Here is a 9,155-nt window from a genome sequence, read left to right as displayed (position 1 = left end):
GAAATTGGCTCTGAAACTGTAGGCCGAAATGTTGTCAATATCATCAGTACATCAATTTGTGGGAAAGGGGTAACTCACGTTGCCTAAAACCGGAGCGAGAAAAATCGAAAGGAAAACTACGGAGAAAAAAACGCGTGCGAGACTGGAAACGGGGCGAACGAACGTGCCGTAAGCCGTTTTTACCTTTACGACTCGTGTTTCCCCATCTCGTCCTGGCGTTGTTTCCATGACCCTTCCCAGTGGCCAAATGCCTCTTGGTGTTTGGTCTTTCAACACCCAAACAATGTCGTCCACTTTGAGCGGTCGATCGATGCTGTTTGGCCATTTTGAACGTCGGCTAATAGTTGGCAGATACTCTTTCACCAAGCGTCGCCATATATGGTTCATCAGCTTCTGCGTGTTCTTCCATGTTTTCAAGCTTGCAGGTTGCTAGTCGCCAAATTGTCCTGGTGGCAAGCTATTGAAGGGACGCTGGATAAGAAAGTGGTTTGGAGTCAAAGGGTCCTAGTTGTCAGGCTGCTAAGCAACGTTAGTCAGTGGTCTGGATTTGAGGATTGATTCGTTTTCCACCATGATTATTAGGAAAGTGTCAAAATAGAGTCTTCTGGATCCTAGAAAGAGGAGGAGCGTTCTTTTGGCGCTCTGGATCAAACTCTCCCAGACACCGCCAGAATGAGGGCCGTATGGGGGATTGAATTTCCACGTTGTATTGGCTACTGCTAAAGCTTTGTAGATTCTTTCATTGTCCAAGGCTTTAACAGTTTTCTTCAGTTCTTCAGAAGCGCCAACGAAAGTCTTCCCGTTGTCGTTGTCATCCTGTGTTCTGAAGGCATTGAGAAACGCATCTGTGTTTAGGTCTGGACACGTTTCTAAGTGAACTGCATGCGTCCCATGCATGTAAAAATCAGACCATAATGTTTTTCTATAATGCCTTTGGAATCTTCGATGTAGAAGCGTCCAAAGAAGTTTACACCAGAATTAGCAAAAGGAAACTGAGTTTTTGCTGTTGGAAAACGAAAACTAGGTAATGGTGCAATAATTGGTTGAATGTTTTTCGTGTCAAAGCGTTGACATAAGAAACAATGAAAGCGTACGCTTGCTAACGCTTTCCGAAGGCCAATCACCTGGTAACGTTGTTGAATGAATGCTTTTGTTGGTTCTGTGGACTGGTGAATACATATTTGATGGGCATGTTCCAAGTACAAACGAACAATTTTGTCCTTGGCGTGCAAAAAGTATTGGACGTTTTTCCAAATCCAGTTGTGTTGGTGCATACTGCAATCGACCACAAGATCTGAGTAATCCGTTCTCATCCAACAGAGGATGTAGGCATTGTAGTTTGCACTTGGAATCTAGTTTCTTTCCACGTTGTAAGGAATGAACGGTCGAATGGAAAAAAACTGTCCTGAGATAATTTCAGGAGATAATTATTTGATAATTGAATGTCTTCAGTTGTGTATTGGTGATTGTTTGTTCGCATTTTCTTTGCACGATGAATTAGGTTGAAAAACTGTTGCAACTGTTAGAAGAAGTTTGTTCCACGTTGAAAATTTACTCGAATCGACTATAGGTTTAATTGTCTTGGGACTTCTCGTGACTGCCGCAAATGTTGCGCGTGGTTTATTTATCTCATTCCAGGTCGACTCGTTTTCGCAAAGAAATTGGGGTGGATCTCACAATTTCTGCTGAGTTTCGTTTGTCTCAAGACCGCGAGTTCCGTGATCGGCGGGATTGAGATAAGTTGAGATGTGATGCCATTGCTGGGGTAAAGAAATTTTATGAATTTCTTGCAATCTGTTTGAAACAAAAACGTTTTTCTTCTTATTTGAGGCTATCCAGTCCAAAACTATTTGACTGTGGGACAAGAGAAAATTTTGGTCAATTGTCATTGTCATTTCTCTTTGGATCAGTTGTAGAAGGCTCACTCCTATAACAGCGGCTTCTAGTTCCATTTTTGACACGCTCGTTTTCTTAATGGGAGCGACTTTGGACTTTCCCATGAGAAAAAACGCTTGTGACAGAGTGGCTTGACTATTAGTTGTGCGGAGGCAAGTAACAGCTGCCATAGCTGCCATTGAGGCATCCACAAATATATGAAGTTGGCTGCTTGTGGTTTTACTGAAATTGTGAACAGTTTTTGGTATTCGGATTTCGGGCATGGCAAAGTAGCTGTTTAGGACTCTCTGGAGGGCATTGTGTAGTTCTTGTGGTATTAAATCATCCCATTTTCTTCCAAGTTTCCAAATCTGCTGCAAAACCATTTTTATTCTAATTGTCAGAGGAGACAGCAGACCGAAGCGATCGAAGATTGAAGATACCAAACTGATTATTTTGTTTCGGGTGTACAATGTTGCATCTTTAGGAAATTGATGTAGGGGAAACATGACAAACTCGTCAGTTGTTATGTTCCATTTTTGACCAAGGACTTTTATGATCTCTTTTGTTTCGTCTTTGCCGTCGGAAGAGATTTCAGCGAGTACATCTGGTTCGTTTCAAACAAATTTTGTCAACCAGAAGCCACCATTTTTCAGGCGTTTTGTTGTCTGTGATATGAGTTCTTTGGCGTCTAAATTTTTGGCAGGGACTGGATGTATTCATCTATATAAAAGTGGTGTTTAATTGCGTTCAAGGCGGCTGGAAATTTACTTTTGTTGTCTTCTGCGCATTTATTGAGCACATAAATTGCGCAAAATGGGGTACATGTTGCGCCGAAGATTAGTCTACTGAATTGGAATTGTCGAATGGAGTTGTCTATCATCCAAAAGAAACAAAGAGCAGACTGGTCTTCTTGTCTCACGGCAATTTGCGTAAACATTTCTTGGATGTCTGACAAAACAGCAACCGGCTGTTCTCTGAATCTCAACAGAACTCCAACTAAGTTATTCAGCAAATCAGGACCAGTTAGAAGATTTGAGTTCAGTGATTCACCGCGGAACTTTGATGCTGCGTTGGCAACTCTTCTCGCTTTCCCGGGTTTGTTTGGATTAGCGACTGGATGATGAGGTAAGTACCATATTGACTCTGGAGGTGGTGCTTGCATTTCGACTGGCTTGACAAAATTTTTATCCAAGTCTGTTTGGATTGTCTGGTTGTACTTCTGATTGAGACCGGGATTGTTTTGTAGTCGTTTTTGTAGATTTTTCAGTTGACTTACTGCTGAGAAATAGTTATTCTGGAGTTTCTTTACGGGTTTCCAAGGAAGGACATCTGATATCTTTCACCGTTGTGACAGAATGAGTTTTCCATTGTTTGCACTGCTAATTGGTCTAGTGAGCTGTCTTCATTCTGTTCGGGTAATGTACCTTCAGCTTCTATTTTCCAGAAATTTTCAACCAATTCGTCCAACGGTTCTTTTTCAATTTCTTTCTGGCAGACATGGTAAGTGAATGGTTGGCGCGGGGACTTGTTTGCGTTCATTGTTTTATGAGATAGCTCGTACTCTCCAGCGAGAGTCCAAACAAGCTTTGTTTTGACCTCGAATGGACGCTTTTTGCTACCATGGATTACATCGACTGGATATATGAAGGCAAAGGTATTGACACCAAGAAAGGCGCCTATTGCACCGTTGGCTATTTCAGGGAAAGAAATGTGACTAAGTTCCTTGAAGGTGTCGCATAATTGATTGAGTTCAAGAACGTTAGCGGGTGAAACATTGACACATGGCGTGCTATAGGCTCTTGCAATGCTGAATTGCTGATTGACTTTGTCAAAAGGCGTTACTGTCATTGTTTCACTTATTTTGGACAGTGGCATTTCATGTTCAGTGTTTAGGTACTGCAGAGTTGTTGATGCTTGTGCTTCGCAGGGAAGCTCAAGAGGGCTAGTAACTTTATCCGGTAGGAAAGTAAACTAGCTTCCGGTGTCAATCAAGGCGTAGGTATCAAACACTTTACTTCCGTTTACAAATGAAACCGGTAGTATTTGCAGTCGTTCATACCATTCAGGAAGGGGAATTGTATTTCGGTTGATACTGAAGTTTTGGGTCGGATTCGAAGCGTTCAAATGGGCGCGTTGAATATTTTGTTGCTCTGATTGTTGTTTACCAGAAAACGATTGACCATATCTTGTGTGCTGGCTTTTTTATACTGCTGACGGTGTCAGTACTTTTGTTTTAATTTTATTGTTGAAAGAATGGCTGTGTTTGATGGCTTGCTACATTTTGTGTCGGCTGATTGGGATTGCTTGTTGAGAAAGCAGCGGTGGGCCGCTTAACTTGTTTCGAAGGATCATGCAAAGTTGTGTGTTGAAATCCTTTACATGTTTGGCACGTTTTGTGGACGGACATGACTGCTTAAAATGTTTGTTGAATAAACAATTCGAGCAGAAATTGTTCTTGCTCGCAATGTCATGCCTTTGGTCTGGCGCACATTTCTGGTATTCAGGGCATGTTGCGAGTATATGACTTGCTTTGGATTTCTCGCGAGACTTGTTTCACTGATCAGCATCTTTACGCGAAAGAAAGGGTGGTTGACCATGCTGGTTTCCAGGGCGACTTGAGTGCAATGAATTCTGTTTCCAATTGTTTTGTGATTTATTAGAAAAGTGATTCATAACATGGCTGTTCCTATTATCATTGTTGTTGTTAATTCGGCTAATGTTATTATTGTTTTGACCGAAAGTTTTCCAATTATTAAAGGGCTTATTAACATTTTCTCTGTTAATTTTGCCGTATACTTGGGCCTGTACTTCAAGCCACTTCTGAAAAACAGAGACGGTTGGTTGATTACCATTTGATGTTATTGTATACTCTGTCCATTTTATCAGAATATCATGGGGAATTTTTTCTTTTGCCTTTTTCATCAATGTTGAACTTTGCAAGTCAGTTTTGAAGCCTAAATATTCAAAAGCTTGCACTAAGTGTTTGAGAAAAGAAGCAAAAGATACAAAATTTTGTTTGTTGTAGTCATTGTTCGGACGCCAGGCTTCCAGTTTACTGATGAAAGCATTCACAACAATGCTGGGATTTCCAAAGTGATCCAGAGGCTCTTTCAAAGCAATCGCGTAGTAAGCTGGGTCACACGCCTTTTCTTTGCCTTTTCCTACGGCCAAGTTCTGTAAGTATGTTATTCGGTGTGTATCCGTAAGGCTAATATTAATGTGAACTAGGTTGAAAAAATTGTTTATCCACTCATCGTATTTCAGTAGATTACTACTGAAACTTGATATTGTTATTGGTGGAAGTTTAATGGTATTTTTGTTTATGTTTTGTAAATTAAAATTGATTTCAAAGAGGATTGTTTCTGTTTGTATTTCAGTTCTTGACTGAAACAGTTGCTTTCCAGGAAAAGACCAATTTGGAATTTGTTTCGAATTTCCCGAAACGTTTGGTTGGCTAATATGTTGAGTAATGGGGGGATGAATGGCTGTTTGGTAGTTTGTAAATGGATTTTCCAGAGTAAGCGGAAAATTAAGTGGCTGAGATGATGTACAGCAAACAAGGTTGGTACCTTGGTTAAAGAGTGTTGTATTGGGGGAAAAATTCCATCAATTGTTTTTTCCGATCGATTTCGATTGCTAAAATGAACTCCAGTTGAGTAATGTGGGTTCTGAATTCGTTGGGAAACGTTTGTATGCGCTACTGTTGGTAACGACATTGCTGACGCCAAATTTTCGCTGTTCTGGTTTTCCCTTATAGGAACAGCTAAAAATTGAGTGTTTGAAACTATTTGAGCAGTTGCACTTTGATTGTTGTCAAAAGGTAGGGGATTGTGACGACTGTCTTCGTAACAATATGGATTTGGCGTGGTCTCATTTGTCACTTTATTTTTCCTTTTTCTGAATGAAATTGACGCTGGAGCATTTGCTCATTTAAATTGCTTGAACTTGATGTTTGGTATGTATTGGTTTTGTTAACTGAGCAGTTATGTTGAAGTGAGTTTTGTAAATCTAATGCAAGACGTTGTATGCTTTGATCTTCTCTTTTGTTATTCAAGGGAACAGAAGACTTTTCTCTTGGTCTAACTGTGGCACTTGCTGGTTGATTCATTGGCATATCGGGCAATGTAATCAGCTTTGAACTAGAGAACTGGTTCAATTCTCCAATTGTTGAGTGAATTAATTCCGGCTGTTTATCAATAGATTCAACAGGAAATATAACTGCAGTTTGATTCACTGGAGTGGAGGGTTGTTGAAGTGAAGCAAACTGGTTAAAAGTGTTTTCTGACTCTCTGAGAACAACGTTGTGTTCTGGGGATTGAGGATTACTCAAGACAAATCTGTCTTGAATGTTTGTCCTGTATAATAGGGTTGATGCTGGTGTTGGGGCTGCTAACAACGACATTGATTGATTTATCTGTTCAACCGTCATAAAGTTTTTTAATGATTCTTCAGTCAATTCTCTAGTATCCTGCGCAAATTGTCTGTTGCTCTGAAGGAATTTTTAGAGGAGGTTAGGTTTATTTTCTCCTTGATGAAGGAAAAACGATGGTTTCGCCGGTCTTGGGGGCACTGGAGGGGAGACATCGCTGGCAGGGTTCTTTACTGTCATGTTGTTTTGCTCTGAGTTTTGGGAAACCGGTGTCAATCGATGCAACTCCAGTGGTCTTTTTGAGGATTGTGAGAAGCAACTGATGTCATCGCGCACTCGAGTTGATTATTGACTCAATTGACCATCATCGTCGAGACTGTTGACTTCTAGTTCCAACTCTTCTAGACGAGAAATCAAGTTCGAATGACGTTTCATGACTGAGTTTATGCTACAGAGCTTACCTTTTTCATCATGATGCTGTCAAGTTTTGTCTTCAGCTCTTCAACGCTCTCTTTGATTTTGTTGATCAACAAAGAAAGAGTGCGGAAGCTTTTTCTCTGCTCAACGGATGTCTGTAAAAGATCAAGCTGATTTTTCATGTTGAGCTTGGTCATTTTGAACTTGTTCAATGCGTATTGTAGCTTTTGGTTGTTTTCTTTTGTCATCTTGATGAACCGGCTGTAGTCAACTCGTAATGTCTCTGTCGTATGTAAAGTAAAGGTAAAGAAGGGCTCGAAATTTACGGAGCGACGACTTTTTTGGTAAATTAAAAATCTTTTTTGTTTATGTAGGCTGATCAGCCTAACTTTTTTCGTTTAAAAGTAGTGACGCAATTTTTCACGAAAACAAGAGTCCTAAATGTGTTTTTTTGGTGCTAAATCTAGCTAAAATTTTGCTTAAAAAAGGAAAACTAAGCGTTCGCTTATAATAATTGCTTATAATAATTGCAGGACCAAATAATTGCTTTCTATTTTTTTACATATATGACTTTGCAACGATTCTCTTGTAAGTTTTAGTTCTCTTTTAAGCACAATCAAGGTACAAGAAAAATTTTACTGGTGTGTTTTCTTTTTTTATTGCGTGTGGAGTTTTAGGAACAAATAAAAGCTAAATACCAAACAAACTAAATCTATTTTGATACTTCTGCAAAAAAAGTTAATTTTTTTTTGGAATTAAAAATGCTGTAAGACGAGGCAAAGTGAGCTACAGACAAGCAGAGAAAACTGGTTGCCTAATTGCTGGGTCTAGTTTGAAGCTCTTTTCCAAGAAATTCTGTTTTGTGATTCTTATGAAGTTAAGGACAACTGCTACTATTAAACTGCTTGTATTCGTTTCTGGATAGTATCTGCCAACTATGGATTGCTCATCTTTACTTTGGTGACTACTGCGACCCAAAGGAAACACGATCCTCTTCAGTTGGTGACTACTGAGACCAAAGGGGAAAAAGGGACTTCTTTCGGCAACTTCTGAGACCGCGGACAAAAAAGAAGAGACGTTTGAGTTTTACAACTTAAAGGGACTATATGCGTAAGCGAATTTGAGTGAGGAATTATTCGGGAGCTTTTGATTTCCTTCTTTTTGAGAAAAAAAGAGAATAGATCTTATCTTCCCTTTTTTATTTCTCTTGAGAAGGTATTTTCAGTGTATACTACTCAATTAACTAGATGCTCGGCTAGTAGTATGCAAAAATGAAAACAAAATAATTGTAAATGTCAGTTTTTCTTAGGAATGCATACTACCCCATTCACTAGGCTCGCGGCCAGTAATATGCAGTTAAGATCAAAGAAAACACAAACCTTTTTGTAGGTTTTTGTTGTCAGAAGCTTTTCAGGAATTTTCGGCCTAATTTTTTTCGGTTTTGCAGAATGGTTATATAATTTCCCAGCTTGTTTTATAATGAACTGAGGAGGTTTATTAAATACCTCTTTTTTAAAAATGATTGATTTTTTTAATAGGAAAAAAAACGTTAGAAAAAACGTGTTTTGATTTTTATATAACAGAGAAACATTTTGGCCACTTTTCTGTTGCTTCTTTGCAGTTTTGCAAGGGGATGAATCAAATTTTCAGCTTGTTTTCAAATAAACAGATGGGGCTTTTCCGAACGCTTTCTTGTTTTCTACTGAAAATTTCCAAAAAAAAAGAAATATGTTTTTTGATTTTTTTAAGTAAAAGAAGCAAAATTGCAAATTTCAAGATGCCTCTTTACAAACTTGTATATTCAATCAACTGATTTGGAAGCTTGTTTTGCAACAAAACCAGGGGGGCTAATCATTGGGTTTCAGTTGAACTATTAAATGATTTGATCAAAACGTTAGGAAATAGTTTTTTGAATTTTTTGGGTCAAAGAAGCAATTTTTGTCACAATTGAGTCGCCTCTTTTAAAAAATGCATAGCAGATAAACTGACCGTGACGCGTGTTTTCCGACAAACCCAGGGGGGTTAATCAATGGTTTTTTTTGAATTTATTGAAAAATTTTCATTAAAACGTTAGAAAAACTTTTTTTTATTTTGACGCTCAAAAAAGCACTTTTGCGACTTTTTCATTTTTTGAGCAAAAAATTTTACATGAGGAGTTCGACCAAAGTAAATTGATTTTAGGTTCAACTGAAGTGTTCTATTCAAATAAAAATATTATTTTGATGTAGATTTTTTGCGACAAATTGAGAAAATTGTTTTTGAGTTTTTCCGATGCAAAAAACGCTATATCGTTTTTTTTTCGTGCAATTTGTATTTTTTTTCGTTAATTGCTGACTTGTAGTTTCTCATGTCTATTCCATTCATAAACCATCAACAAAAGCTCGTTGGGGGACAATTTTTGTCTGTTTGAGATTTTTTGTCGCAAAAAGAATCACGCTTTTTTGGATACGTCTAACCGGGGAAAGGACTTCTAAGGTGACTTCTGGAACCT

This window comes from Convolutriloba macropyga, chromosome 13 (assembly GCF_964194025.1).
Source record: "Convolutriloba macropyga chromosome 13, txConMacr16.3, whole genome shotgun sequence".
In the NCBI taxonomy this organism is placed as follows: Eukaryota; Metazoa; Xenacoelomorpha; order Acoela; family Convolutidae; genus Convolutriloba; species Convolutriloba macropyga.
The sequence above is the reverse complement of the archived record's forward strand: the minus strand, read 5'-3'. Positions refer to the sequence as shown.